Below are 15,939 nucleotides of genomic sequence, written 5' to 3'. Positions count from 1 at the left end.
CTGGTGTTTGCAGAGACCCTTACCTCTTCTCTTGTGCCCTCCCTGTTTTCTCTCTACCCACCTGAGCTCTCAACACTGACGTTTGTTCTTAGCCAGGCATCGAGCCATACCTGGGGAGAGAAGGAGCCAGAAGGCACAAACTAGACTGTTCGTTTATAATTATTTCAAAAAGCCACAATAAAAAATATTTTCATATTCTGTTCTAGTTTCATTTCTCATTGCTGTGGTAATAATGCCCAGACAAAAAGCAACTTAGGGGGCAAAGGGGTTTATTCTGGTTCATTTTACCAGCATGATGCTTACAGTCAGTCCATCATAAGTCAAGGCAGGACTGTCAAATGGCGAGTCACATCACACCTACAGTCAAGAGCAGAGAGAATTGAGCACATGCACACTCAGTTGCTTGTGCTCAGCTCCACTTCTCTTATCAGCTCAGGCACCCCTGCCTAGGGAATGGTGCTACCTATGGTGGGCTGGGTCTGTCCACATCAAATAGCAGAAAAGACAAAGCCCCATAGCTATGCCCAGAGACCGAATCAAAGCAGGCATTCCCTCTTTGAGACTCTCTTCCCAGGTGATTCTAGGCTGTGTCAGGTTGACAATTAAAGCCAGCCATCCTGTATTCTAAAACCAAATGTATTCTTTATACCTGTTAAACCTTGAGGAATATAGGAGAAACGTTTTATGAGTTATTCCACAAGAGGCATGTCCAAAGACTTTACTTGTCCTTAAGAAGGGGCTGGAGAGATGGCTCCACAGTTAAGAGCACTGGCTGCTTTATAGAGGGCCAAAGTTTAGTTCCTAGTACTCACAAGGCAGCTCATAGCCATCTGTAACTCCAGTTCCAGGGGATCTGATGCCTTCTTCTGGCCTCCAAGGAAACTGCACACACATGGTGCACATAACCATACACACAGCAACAACTATTATTATTGTTGTTGTTATTATTATTATTAATTGTGGTTTTTTGAGACAGAGTTTCTCTGTATAGGTGTGTCTGTACACTCACCTGAAACCACCATGATGTGAGGAGACAGAGACAGGAGGATTGCTGGGGCTTTCTGGCCAGCCTGAGCTATAGAGGAAGACTTGGTCTTGAACAAACAAACAAAACAAAAAGCAAAAGACAAAAGCTGTGGTCACTGAGATGTGGCTGTGTAGTAGAATGATTGTCTAACATGCACAGGCTCTGGGTTCCTTCTCCAGCACCACAGACAGACAGACAGACAGAAGGGAGGAGAGAGAGAGAGAGAGAGAGAGAGAGAGAGAGAGAGAGAGAGAGAGAAGAAGAAGATAAAGAAGAAGAAGCAGAAGAAGAAGAAAGAGAGAGAGAGAGAGAGAGAGAGAGAGAGAGAGAGAGAGAGAGAGAAGATAAAGAAGAAGAAGCAGAAGAAGAAGAAAGAGAGAGAGAGAGAGAGAGAGAGAGAGAGAGAGAGAGAGAGGAAAAAGAGGGGAGGGAGGGAGAGACATGGTAATATTTTTTTCTCACCTTTCTCACTGACCTCACTTCCTGACACCTGCCATCCCCGGAGCAACAAGCCCACATCAGATTTCCTGCATCCTTGGCCACAGCGCACTGACTTATAACCAATCTGTTTCCCTCCAAGTTCAAGCTGAGCCCGTCAGAACCTTTGTCCTTGGCATTCGGAAGTGGACACTGAGATGCCATTCGGGTCACTAGTGAGTTGGAGATGAATAATGATACAGTCCCAGGGCTGTGGGGGTGGGGGCCAGGGTGTAGGTGGGGGCTGGGGAGAAGCCACAGACGTCTATCGACAGCATGGGAACTGGACAAATAGAAGGCACAAGAGAACAGGCGCTATTTCTGCTTAGTCGCTGCATGGCTGTCTCCTCCCTCTGCAATGCAGACTAAAAGCTAAATGTCTTGGTTTTTTTCCTCCTCCTTTGCAGCTAACATGTACTGTGCAGAGCCAGGCACTGAGGCAGATCACTGTCCTGGAAGGGCTTCACTTCTGAAAAGAAAGACAGAGCCACCTTTCAATGACAGTACAAAGGAAGAAAGCCTGGTGGCACCTGGTGGCATCCAGAAGCCCTAAGCCATGCCTGGGGCTGCCCACCTTTGCCCTGCTTGTCCCTACCCACTGAAGCCAGTGTAGTCAGGTGTGTGTCTGCTGTGGAACAAACCACCCAAAACTTGGTGACATAAAACAACAAATATGTCTTGCGATTGCTCGGGTCTACCCTGGGTGGTTACAGATGGCCTCGTTTGCATGTTCCCTGACACACCAGTGGGTTGGGGTAGTGGCCCCTGACCCTGAGTAACACTGCTAATCAGACAGTGGGCAGAGACTGAGGCTGCCAAATGCCCACGCCTCACCAAGCCATCCACCACTGTGGAGGAACGTGTCGCCCTCAGTGAACAGTAAGATTGTGAAACTCAGTCTAGGGAGGCCTTGGCTGGGCTTGGTGCAGCTCGGGGTGCTCCTCCCATCGTCCTAGAGGCCAGACAAGGTGATGGCCACAGACTCCGAAGAACAGCTTTTGAGAGCAAGCCCCAGTGCGTGCCTTTGTAGTGTCTTCCTGCCTCATGGTTGTTAGTCTTCAGTAGACAAAGCCAGAGCCAGGAGAGAGGAAGCTCCAAATCTTCACAACGCTCCACACCATGTTCCTGTTATTTGTTACTTGAGACTGAACACATCCTCAGCTGACCGCAGGAGAAAACCACCTTGCTTCCCAGTCTCTCTCTCTCTCTCTCTCTCTCTCTCTCTCTCTCTCTCTCTCTCTCTCTCTCTCTCTGTTTGTTTTGTTTTTTCAAGACAGTGTAGCCTTGGCTGTCCTGGACTCACTTTGTAGACCAGGCTGGCCTCGAACTTACAGAGATCCGCTTGCCTCTGCCTCCAGTTCTGGGATTAAAGGCGTGCGCCCCCCACCGCCCGGCTTCCTGGCCACCCTCAATCCTACTTCCTTCCCTTCTAATGGCCCTGAGGTTTGCCTTTACCTTCCACTGAGGCCCCCCTCTTGTCACTGAAGATGCCTCGGTTCTGTTGGGCACATGGATCAGTTGGTAAAGTGCTTTCTGTGCAAACATGAGGTCCTAAGGTCTATCTATCCCTAGAACCCATGTCAAAGAACTAATGTTCACTTCCAATCCCAGCACTGAAGGTGGGTAGGGGGAGACAGGCCTAAGGTCTATCTATCCCTAGAACCCATGTCAAAGAACTAATGTTCACTTCCAATCCCAGCACTGAAGGTGGGTAGGGGGAGACAGGCAGATCCCTCAGGCTCCCTAGCCAGCCAGGACAGCCTAATTAGTGAGTTCTGGGACCCAGTGAGAGACCTTGTCTCAAGAAACAAGAGAGAGGACGCCAGAGGTCTCACACCTGTGGTTGAATGCTGACATCCACACACAGGTGCGCACACAGGTGCCAGGTGCACACCCCCACACATGTATGTGTTCAGGCACACACACACACACACACACACACACACACACACACACACACACACACACGGGAGAGAGAGATTCTTGGCTACACACAGGAGAAACCCAGGAAGGCAGTTATTTAAAGGAGTGAGGCTAGCGAATGGAAAAGAAATCAGCACAAAAGAGGAGGCTCGGACAGCCCGGAAGCAGCTCTTCCTCCCCGTACACACACTGGTGCCTCTGAGGCACACCAGCAACCTGACCTTAGTTAGCTACATGAGTGTGTGGGCTATGCCTGACTAGAGCAAGTCACCTTCAGTCCCTCCTGCCTCCTCTTGCCTCTTCCCCTGCTCCCCCAAGAAGCTATGGCAAACATCTTTTTGCGCCTTGCTGATGCTGGCCCGCACTGAAGCTCAGAATCGTGACTCTGCCGCTAAGGTACCATCTCTCACAATTTGGCACCATCACCAGCGCCTGCTGTTGCAGAAGTCATGAGATGTCTGGGTGGGGGAAAAAAAAAAAGAAAGATCTTCATTCCAAAGCACGCTTCTAGTAAGAACTGTGGGTTCTGGTTTGTTAGGGACTAAGAGGAGAAAGTAATACAGAAAGGATCTGAGGAAACCGTAGACCTGCACATGCTAATTGTGGCCCTCTTTCTCCTGCCTGGGGCCTCCTGAGCAAGAGGCCAGGCAGTGAGGGTGGACTATTTCAGCTTATCAAGCTGGCCTGGTTTCCATCAAGATGTGCTGTTTGCATCTGTCCTCTCAGCGTCTCCAGTTATTTTAGGCCAACTCACGACCTTAGGTGGCTGCTTCCTCTCCCTCTCCCCCTCTCCCCCCCAACACACATTTTTCTATCCCCATCTGTTCCCAGGAATCCATAGCCACGCCTCCATCCCGTGACTGACACATTAGCTGGATGCTTGCTTTGAGTTTCATCTCACCTTTGTCACAAACAGCTCCCTCCCTAACACCCCAAGATTCGGAAGCCGAAATCTTTGTTTCTAACTGGGGTCTTGTCACCAGAGAAGTTTCCTTTGACTGGCAAGTCACCTGTTAAGGGAAACAATTAGTCTTCAGTCAGGCAACAGATCCTGTTATGGGCTAGGGATGCCATTTGTGCTAGCCCTCCTGGCTTTGACCTTTACTCTCTTCACATTATAATTGTGATATATAATTTAAAATTTTTGATGTGTGCTTGCCTCCTCGTATATGTGTGTACCATGTGCATGCAGTGCCTCTGGAGGCCAGAAGAGGGCATCAAATCTCATGAACTGGAGTTACAGATGGTTGTGAGCAAACATGTGGGTGCTGAGAATCGAACTTGGGTCCTCTGGAAGAGGAGCCAGTGTTCCCAGCTGCCGAACTAGCTCTCCAGGCCCTAATCTGGGGCACCTTAAAAACTTTTTTTTTTTTTTTAATTATCATTCGGGTGTTTAGATGTGTGCCTGTCTGTGCATGGAGACCAGAGGAGGGCATCAGATCCCCTGGAACTGGAGTTGTGTGCCACTGGATGTGAGTTGTGAGAACTGAATTCTGGTTCTGTGTGTGAGCAGCAAGTGCTTTTAACCACTGAGCCATCTCTCCAGCCCTCTGACCTATCACTTTAACCGAGGAGAGTTGGAGTCATTGATTTGGGGAGTATGTCCCAATGAGGAATTCGCTTTGATGATCACTTTTTTTTTTTCTTTGTCAGGGTCTACCATAGGCTTAAAAATTTTCAAAACCTACTTTATTTAGGGTTCTTAAATGCTTCAACCTCACTTCTAACCCACAGACAAGATGAAGGGGAGAAAGACTGCTAACAGGAAAAAGAGGTTGTGGACCTGCTTAGACGTAGTTCCTTGGGCCAGCTCCATTCTGTGCTGTCAGAATACTTGCAGTCCAGTCCAACGGCAAACACCAAACCGCAACACAAATCCGTAGCGGTGGCACGCTCCAGCGGAAACAGCAAGGCTCCACCGAATTGGCACGCGTCAGCGGAAGCAGCCAGAAGCAGCCGGAGCACCACAAGAAATTCTCTAGGACGTTTCTCTCTGCAAAGTGAAGACCAGAGAAGACCAGCAAAGACCTGTGAAGAGCTGCATGGCTGTAGCAAGGCAAAAAACATCATCTAACTGCCTGTGGGGATCAACATCACGTGCCGTCTCGCAAGACAGTTTCCAGAAACACATCACAGGACACAACTGAGTTTTTAAAGAAACCAGGAACTTCAACTTCAGTCTACTGCTGGGCTTTCTTTTGTGGCAGTGGGGCTTTGATAACCAACAATAGTAACTGCTTTTTATAGTGTCCTTGTGAACATCAGGCGTTTGCTGGAAACCCTAGGAATGAGCCTACTTCCTCTGTGAGTGCACAGCTCCTGCTTTACCCATGAAAGTGAAGAGCCCATGGTCGGTTAGTAACTTACCCAAGGTGACACAGTAAGTGCCGGAGTCTAGACTCCTTCAGACTGCCATTTTACTTAACGAAGTCCAGGCCCCACTGTTTGCACACTGATTGGGGGAGGATCAAGTTAGTCAGACGAAAGCACTAGTCTGTCAAAAGTCATTCTCATGTCTCTGTGTGTGTTCTAATAAAACTTTATAAAAATGGGCAGAATTGGGCTAGAGAGATGGCTCAGCAGTTAAGAGCATTGCCTATTTGTCCAGAGGTCCTGAGTTCAATTCCCAGCACCCACATGGTGGCTCAGAACCATCTATCAACTAAGACTCGATGCCCTCTTTTGTCTGGTGCTCTCTTCTGTTGTGCAGGCATATGTGCAAATAGTGCTCGTATACATAAATACATAAATAAATACATAAATAAATAAATCTTTCCTTTTTAATGAGTAGAACTACCAGTCCTTGTGTGACACTGTCTTCAAGATGAGATGACCAGCTTGTGTGTAGGCACTCCCTGCTGCGTAGTGCCCCAGTATTTGCGTGATTACTGTGTCCATCATGACATGGGTGAAGACTAGAGGTCAGTGTGGTGCGTCTTCCTCAATCACTGCCCACCTAATTTTTTTGACAGGGTCTCTCACTTAACCTAGAGCCACCAATTCAGCTAGCCTGGCTTCCCAGTGAACTCCAGGCATCCCCCTGCCTCCACTTCCACGGCACTAGGACTACAGGCATGAGCTTTCCTAAATGGTTTTTTTTTTTTTTTAATGTGAGTTCTGAGAACTTTGAACTTGGGTGGTCCTACTCATGTGGCAAGCCCTTCCCCACCTGATCTGTCTCAGCAGCCCCCATGGAGCATTCCGAGTGCCACATGTGCCTCAGATGGCACCAAATACTTCACATAGTTTTTGTGCATAACCCTCTCAAGAACCCCAGGAAAGCCAAAGATGGTGACACGTGGTTGTAATCCCAGGACAGAAGAGGCTGAGGCAGGAAGCTCCTCAAAAGTTCATGGCCAACTTAGGCTCTGTCTTGAGTTCAAGGCCGGCCTGGGCAGCATAGAGGAACCCTGGAACTCCAGGAAGACCAGACCATAGACACTATTTGTCCAACGCCATCCCAGTGGGATCTACACGCATGGGCCCTAACCATCTTGCATGTTGCTTTTGCCCTTAGTGAGTCATTTCCTCGGAAGCATTGCCTGATGGCCTGAGAGAGCTGCTTCCCCCACCGAGCCTGAAGGAATGTTGCCTTCAGCCTCAAGGCTCCTGGGGCTTCCTGGCGTCTGCTGAGTCACCTGCATCCTTCATTAATCTCTTGGGTGTATTGCTTGTCCCGGGCACCACGTCACTTTTTTCACCTAACTTCACCTACTTCTGCTTTGGTCCACTATGTGTTAATTCTACAGTGTCCTAAATTCCACAGTTGTCCATGTGATACAGGGTTTACCAGTACCTTCTGTCTCTTATTATTCCTTCCGTTAGCTGAGCAGAGGACTACTTAAATTACCTCCGGGTCACAGTGATGCCCCAAGGCCATCATGTCACACTGCCCCACCCCCTAGCTGATGCCACTGTCACTTCCTCAGAGACAAGAAGGGGCAGAGACACTCGATGCTTATGTTCTACATTCCCGATAGCTTTGTGTCAAGTCATGTGGGTTCAGAGGTGTCACTTTAGCAGATTATCTTTCTTGGCCGTGACCTTCAGCTAAAAGTGGGCCACAGGATGATCTATCTGGAGGGGGACACTGAGAAAACACCCAATGTGTCTCCAGCCTTCTCAGGACATCACAGACCATCATGTATTCACTCAACAAATATTTCCCATATAGTCACTTCAAGCTAGGCTAAGTATGATGCTAGGACTGAGGGAGAGGGGTAAAAAAGCAACCGATGAGGAGGGGGTAATCTGGTTGGGGGCAGGGTGGCAGCTGCTTTATCAGCAGTTCAAGATGGGTAAGAGCTGGGGCCTAGAGAAAACTGTAGCTGGGAGAGCTTTCCCGTTTATGGGGACTTTATGGGGCCGGTGGATCTCATATTTCAGCATAGCTACTCCTGCCCTGAGTCAGTTTCCTGTTAGCCTAGAAAGGAGGCCGGACCACACTCACTGTCCAGTACACTTCACAAATATGTCTTGGTTAGCTGCAAGCAGCAGTATACTGCTTCCCCAGAGAAGCTGGTGCCAGAACCAAAAATCACAATCTGATGCCCATATTAGTCCCGACTTTGGAAGGAGCCCAGAAGGGCTAGGCTTAAGGTATCTTTTCCCTACAAACGTACGTACATTGTCTAAAGGAATTCAAAAATGGCTAAGTGTTGTATGAATAAACACTTATCCACCCAGACAGGAACAGATGACATTCTGACGTAACCATTACACTAATTAAGTCCACCCAGGGACCAATGAGTTAATTGAAGTTGCAGGAGCAAGGATGACTCAAAGGCTGTTTGGCTGGGAAGGCCACCCCTACCCACGTGAGGTACCTGGAGGCAGATCTGCTGGTCAGAGGCCCCCTTACTGTCTCCTGCTGGGGTCCATGTAAGAGGAACAGCAAAACAGCTCTAGAACGTATGGAATGCAGCCTACCAGTTAGCAACCCCATCATGCTGTTATGAAGAATAGCTCTGCTTGTTACCTTTGCAGTCCTTATAATCCCCTTAATATGTGAATTGTGTGAGTACTATAAGGGGGCTCCCAGCCCCTCACTGGGCAGGATCATTGGCATAGGCAATAACAATGCTTGATCTCTTTCAGGCATTGCTGCTGGAGCAGATTAATGATTCAACCACCATCTCTGAAAACATTCTACAAATGTCGATTGTTAACAGTGAGCGTTACCCTTAGAAAGGATTTGGAAAAACAGATTGTACAACAAGATTAGGTAAAGATGCTTTTGCTAGTGGCTCTGACGTCTTAGAAAGTCTTAGGGAAAAACAGATTGTTTAGCAAAGTAAGGTAAAGATGTTTCTGCTATTGGCCCTGATTTAGGAAATCTTAGGGGACAATTAAAGTTAATAGAAGGTACACTCTTCTTAGGAAAGCTAGGGACTTTTTTGAGGTTGGCAAAGCAAGAACAACAGCCCATAGCACCATTAGCTGACGTGACTCTGTCAAGCTGGGCTCGTGACTGAGATTGTGATTGATTTCCTCATTCTATTTTTCTGCCCTCAGCTTCCTGATATGATTTAATAAAACATATTAATGAGTGGATGGAGCACCTTTAGGACTTAAAGTACAAATGGCTGATCATTTTTATATAGGAGTTTAGATTTGTGATTCTTTTAAGGTCTTTATAAGATTACTTCTTACAATAATTGATTCCTCCGGGCCGGGCGTGGTGGTGCACGCCTTTAATCCCAGCACTCAGGAGGCAGAGGCAGGCGGATCACTGTGAGTTCGAGGTCAGTCTGGTCTACAAAGTGAGTCTAGGATGGCCAAGGCTACACAAAGAAACCTTGTCTCAAAAAACCAAATAATAATAATAATAATAATAATAATAATAATAATAATAATTGATTCCTCCTTTGTAACCGAAAATTGCAGCCTGCCAGTAAAGAAAAGCTGGCTGAGAAATTACCTTGCTTGCTTGTACTCTGTTAATAAGTTGTGTGCTTATGTACAAATGTATGTGGGTTCTTAGAAATAACTTGTTTTTCGTGTTTGTTCCTCACCCATAATATGTAAAACATTTGATCATGTGAAGGTATTGGGGAACATGATTTTCTTACGTGTATCCATTGTAATCATTTTACAGAGAAATAGAATGTAAACACATTGTAATTTTTGTACTGCTTGAAAGATTTTGTTGGGGTATATAAACTGTGAGAAGAAGGACAACAAAAACAAAAAACGGATAAGAATGGGAAAACAGATAAGAATAAGGATAAGGCTGGGTGTGATGGCGCACGCCTTTAATCTCAACACTTGGGAGGCAAAGGTAGGTGGATCTCTGTGAGTTCGAGGCCAGTCTGGTCTACAAAGTGAGTCCAGGACAGCCAAGGCTGCACAGAGACCCTGTCTCACAAAACCAAAAAATATTTAAAAATATAAAAAACAATAAGGATAAGGATGAAAATAAGAAGATAATAATGATGAGGAGGAGGAGAAGAAGAAGAAAAAGAAGAAGAAGAAGCAGCTTGTTAAAACCTACCTACTTGAGTCTGTCTTACTTGGTCGTCTAGTGTAAGTGTGTGTGTGTGTGTGTGTGTGTGTGTGTTTCTTTTCTCTCCTTCTTTCCCTTTCTTTTTTAGACGTTTGTCACCATTAGTGGAAGGCCCCGCTAGGAACCATCAGCCCTAGCCTCCACTTGCCAGCATCAGTGGAAGCTATTCTCTCAGAGAAAGTCTACAGGGTCACCAGCCAGCCAGCCCCAGGATTCGCGTCCCAACTCAGTTTTCCCCAGTTGATGTCGGAAGCTGAACTTTGATATTCTGGCACCGGAACAGTAGGAGATCTATAGTCTCCAAGCCCTTGGGGAGGAGCCTGTGCAATCTCCTCTTTCCAGGACTCAGGATGTTTGTTTACTTGCTGGGTCTCCTGAGCCCCACTCCTCCCACCAGGCAAGGAACCTTCAATTCAGAGGAAATGGCTACAAACACTACTAAGACATGGCTCTGGACTTAAACTTAGGCATTACCATGTCTGTGACTTAAAACCGCATTGCCAGCTGGGTTCAGCTGGTAAAAGCACTTCCTGTCAGAGCCTGACATCTTCAGTCCTGTCCCCAGGCCTGATGCAGTGAGAACCGACTTTTGCAAGTTGTCCTCTGGCCTCCACGTGGCATCATGGCACACCCTCTCACCACCACTGTCCTGTCTGTCCTATCACTGAGCTTTATTTGGCTCACTGATTCTAATCAGCTCTCATCATGAAGAAAAGTCAAATCAAGACGCTCAAGGCAGGAACCCGGAAGCAGGATCTGAGGCAGAGAGCCGGACCCTCCCACATCATTTTTTGTTTGGTTCGTTTTTCGAGACAGGGTTTCTGTGTTGTAGCCCTGGCTGTCCTGGGCTCACTCTATAGACCAGACTGGTCTTGAACTCACAGCTCTGCCTGCCTCTGCCTCCTGAAACCAGATCTAGGTTACCCCAAATTCTACATTCCAGATATAGAACATGGAAGCAGCTTCATGAAATTTTTTGTGACTTTACAGAACAAAGTCATGAATCAAGGCAAGTTTAAAATACATAGGTGGGTACATCAGAGAGGCGGGTACAGTGAGACTGGGGATGCTTTGCCATAGGCTCAAGATGCTATCTGATGAACCCCCCTTAGCTTTTGGATCAGTGGAAGCTAGTGGTCTGTTAAGTTACTAGATTCCAAAAGGATGTTAGGGGCTAGAATTAACCCAAGATAAAGTAATTGGTCTTTGGACCTGCAACATTCCAACCTCTCCACAGACGCACACTTCTAATCAGTTAGTCTGCTGACACAGCTTCTTTCCGGGAGTTTGGTTCACAGAAGCAGTTCCTCAGGTGAGATTCCCTCTTCCCATGCTTGTGTCAAGTTGACAAAAATCCATCCCAGCACAACCATGAACACACATACATACATACATACATACATACACATGAGCACATGTGCATGCATGCGTACATCTATGTATGCATGCTCACATGCACACATACATGTGTGTACATACACATCCATCTGTGCATGCATGCACATGCATACACACATGCAAAAATATGGATATACATATTTGTATGTGTAATTTAAAACAACCACAATGCCATTTGCAACTAATTCTTCTTGGAGTATTTATGGTAGCCTGGAACTTGAGTTCTAAGCATCTTTCTCAGTCTATCTGGGGCTTCCTGATGACTGTGGGTGTTTATAAGGGTTAATGGGTATGCTGACGTTGTTGAGTGCTAGGCACATGTTGCGGGCTGCCTGCTTTGACCCAGTGTTATCTCTGAAGGCCTCACTAATCCCTCTCTTGATTCCCCCAGAATCTGGAGGTTGAAAGGACCACCCAGTTCTGTCAGACACTGGAATGTGCCCTCTCTGGTCAACCCAGAGCTCTGCCCCACTCTTTCTTGCTTCTTCCTTCTGTCTGTCTTTCCAGTACACACAGGCACAAGCGTGTGTGTGTGTGTGTGTGTGTGTGTGTGTGTGTGTGTGTGTGTGTGTATACGTAGAGGGTGCATCCCTGTACTTACATGGAAGACACTGAGTGTCCCACTCTATCATCTCTATCATGATGCCTTATTCCCTTGAGAAATAGTCTCTCACTGACCTTTGAGCTAGGCTGGAAGCAAACCCCAGTGATTCTCCTGTCTCCCCCTGCTAAGTGCTAGGACTAGGATCCTACACAGCCACTTTCAAGACAAGGTTTCTCTGTGTAGACCTGGCTGTCCTGGAACTCACGCTATAGACCACGCTGGTCTCAAACTCAGAGATCTACCTGACTCTGCCTCCCAAGTGCTGGGATTAAAGACATGTACCCCTTCTGCCTGACTAGCTTTTTTTTTTTTTTTTAAGTGTGGACGCTTGGGATTCGAACTCAGATCCTCATGCTTGCACAGAAACCATTCTTACCCCCTGAGCCATCTCCCAGCCCAGCCCTTCTCTTGTTCAAACTGCGGTTGTTTTTTCTTAATATGACTTCACCCCTCCCCAGAAGACAGTTATACAAGTAAATGTGGGAGGCAGAAAAGGGACATGTCAACAATGACTAAGTCTGCCTAGCTCCCTCGCCACTTGCAAGAGCGTCAGAGTTGGCTCCCGCTCGACCCAGCCTCTGTAGAAATCCCTTGTTGAGGGGGTGATTTTTCCTGAAGATCATTCTTTCTTCATGACCAAATGCTGGAACATGTCACCAGAATAGATCTTTCCTGCTTCCAGAATCTTCGCTCGCTGTGCTGAACTGGTGGTCATTATAAAGCAACTCTCCTAATAGAGAGCCAACTGGTATTTCCTGGAAGCTCTGCCTCCAGTCAGAGCCCATCAATCGCCTTTGCTTTCTTTCCTCTCTCTCGCCATTGTTTTGGTTTCTAAAAGAAAAAAAAAAAAAAAAAAAAAAAAAAAAACTTTCCCTGAAATCCAATGACCCCCAAGAAGGAACAAAAACTGAAATGCAGCCTCCAGCTTGCACCTCTGATTTTGACAAGCAGGACCACAGCACACAGCCTCTGAGACAGGCAGGGCAGTGAGCACCTGTCTCAGGTGACACTGAGCCTCAGACTTCTGCAACCCCGAGAAACATGAGGAAGTTCACCTAAGACCGGTCGGTCAAGTGCTTGCCGTGCAAGTGTAAGGACCTGAGTTCAATCCTCAACACTCTGTGAAGAGTCTCCTCTGCAACTTCCAGGCCAATGAGAACCCTGACTCAAAAACCAAGATGGGCCGGGCGTGTTGGCGCATGCCTTTGATCTTAGCACTTGGGAGGCAGAGGCAGGTGGATCCCGGTGAGTTTGAGGCCAGCCTGGTCTACAAAGCGAATCCAGGACAGCCAAGGCTACACAGAGAGACCCTGTCTCAAAAAACCAAAACAACAACAACAAAAGCCAAGGTGGATGGTGCCTAAGAAATGACAGCCAGTGCCCTCTGGCTTCCATATGTATGTGTATACATGTGTACATGTGCATGCACATGCATACACACACATACACACATACATACATGCACATGCACAGGCACACACAGATAGGTAACCCAGAGTTGTTTACAGAGCTTTCCAAGCTGAGTGTAATGGTTCGTGCCTCCATCTCAGTTCTGGAAGAGAGGTGGGGGATGGGAGGTGGGAGACTGAAACCGGAGGATTGCTGGTAGTTATATGCCAGTCTGAACTATCTTGGGAGTTCTGAGACAGTTTGGCTTACAGAATGAGTCTTTTGTTTAAAAAAAAAAAAAAAAAAGACAAAACAAAACAAACAACAACAACAACAAAAAAGCAAAAAACCCCAAACACCCGTTGAGATAGTTCAGCAGGTAAAAGTGCTCAGCTGAGTGCAATCCCTAGACACCAAGAAAGGAAAGCACCAACCACTAAGAATTGTCCTCTGACCCCCCACTAGTTCAGCTTCACACACATACACACACACACACACATGCACACATGACCCAAATTAATAATAATAATGATAGTAAATTAACCTAAAATTTAAATGCAGCTGTGGAGTTGCCTGCCAGGAGCATATCCTGAGCTGAAACAGCAAGGCTTCCATGAGCAACTCTTTTTCAAGATGCCACAGATAAGGGAGAAACCCCTCCACTTGCAGGTAAACTGAGGCTCACCAGAGTTTTGAAAGCCACCTACACACTTTACAAGGACAGTCTAGACAAAGCTAGGCATGCACAGATGTAATTTCGATGTTCAAATCTTTGTCCTCCTCTCCGCCTCTGCCCTTTGTTCCTATCAGGTAAGTAAGCTGTGTTCCTTCCCTTTAGTCCTTTTACAAGCAGATGGACCCAACCACCCAATACTAACAACATGTAACTCTCCTGGTCTTTAAGAAATCAAAGTCAGCCGGGCATGGTGGCGCACGCCTTTAATCCCAGCACTCAGGAGGCAGAGGCAGGTGGATCTCTGAGTTTGAGGCCAGCCTGGTCTACAAAGCGAGTCCAGGATAGCCAAGGCTACACAGAGAAACCCTGTCTCAAGAAAAAGGAAAAAAAAAAAAAAAAAAAAGAAATCAAAGTCACTTAAGCTTAGCGTCTTTATTAGACTACCTCACAAACAGTGAATCAAAATTTTGCATATTCTAAACTACAAATTTCTTCCTGCGTCCATTTTACTCTTTCAAATACCTTTTAATTCCACAATGTTTTTGGACACATCAACAGCTACTGATTGAATGTCTTCCTCTGCGAGTTATCCTGTAGCAGGCAGCAGCACCTACCTTCTCTGGTTCCCTGTTTCCACTGTTTCCACAGTATCATCCTTTAGTCTGTCCTCCCCATGTTTTCCCAGAGGCATCTGGGAGTGGGCAGGATCTGGGCCCCCAGCATTGTCCTAACATCTCAGAGAATGCACACCCCATCTGTGCCTGAGAATCTGGACTCCAGAGAGTAAGGCTTCCCCCTGGGGGTGCTTGTGAAAAGCAGCTTTTTGGACCCCAGTGCCAAAGGACAGGTCTGTCAGTCTAAGTGGGGCCTGGGAATCAGTATTATGGCTAATACCCCTACAGCTGATGCCGGAAGCAGTTTGAAGTTTTGTTTGTTTATTGAGGCAGGGCCTCACTACGCAGCCCTGGCTGGCCTGGAACTCCTGAGGTAGACCAGGCTGTCTTTGAACTCCCAGAAACTGGCCAGCCTCTGCCTCCTATGTGTTAGGGCTAAAGGCTACACCCCACCCTCCACCCCCACCCCCGCATGCCCTGCTCAAAGATTTACTTTATTTTTCATTATGTGTAGTGGGGGAGGGGGTATGTGCACATGAGTGCAGGCACATAAGGAGTCCAGAAGAGGGTCTGGGAAGCCGGACTTACAGGCCTTTGTGACCTGACCTGCCATTCCCTACTCCCACCGCTACATGGATGATGCTAGAAACGGATCTTCAGTCTTGAGAACGGAGCCTTCTCTCCAGCCCAGCTTTGGGTTTTTGAAGTGGCAGACTAGATGACAGAGACAAATCCTCTCTGAACGCTTCCTTCCCAGCCCCCCATTCCTGAGCCTTTGGAGGAGGTCACTCTGGGAACCCCATCAAAGAGGCAACACCAAGATCTCTTTGAAATCCCTCTAAGGTGGAGTCCCAGGCATCAACCAAACCAAACAGCTATTGTGCTGAATCATCGTGTAACAGGACGAGCCCCTTCCCCTTTCCCAGTTTTTTTTTGGGGGGGGGGACGTGGGGGGACGACCTTTGAGGAGTCGGCTAGGGTACTGTCTCCCTCACAGCCGCCGCTCCACCTTTGAAAGATGCCAGCCACTATGGCCCTGGGGGCAATCACAACTGGACTCCAGCGCCAGGGTCCACCTTTCTCAGACTCCTGCAACCTTACCAAGAACACCCGGTGTTTCACTATCAGTGGTCTCCATGGCAACCGACAGGGTGTCAGAGATACAAACCCCTTCCAGAAGAGATGTTGGGGGCCGCGTCCCTCTCCAGTCCCTCAACACACAAGCCACCCCCTGCAAAAAGACCCTCTTTCCTCCCTCAGGGTCGAAACACCTCCTCTCCCCAGGTTCCTTCCAGAGGGCTCCCAGGGTTCAACAGTCCTCCACCC

The sequence above is a fragment of the Acomys russatus genome, chromosome 29, assembly GCF_903995435.1.
Source record: "Acomys russatus chromosome 29, mAcoRus1.1, whole genome shotgun sequence".
Classification (NCBI taxonomy): Eukaryota; Metazoa; Chordata; class Mammalia; order Rodentia; family Muridae; genus Acomys; species Acomys russatus.
This window is presented reverse-complemented; position numbering follows the sequence as displayed.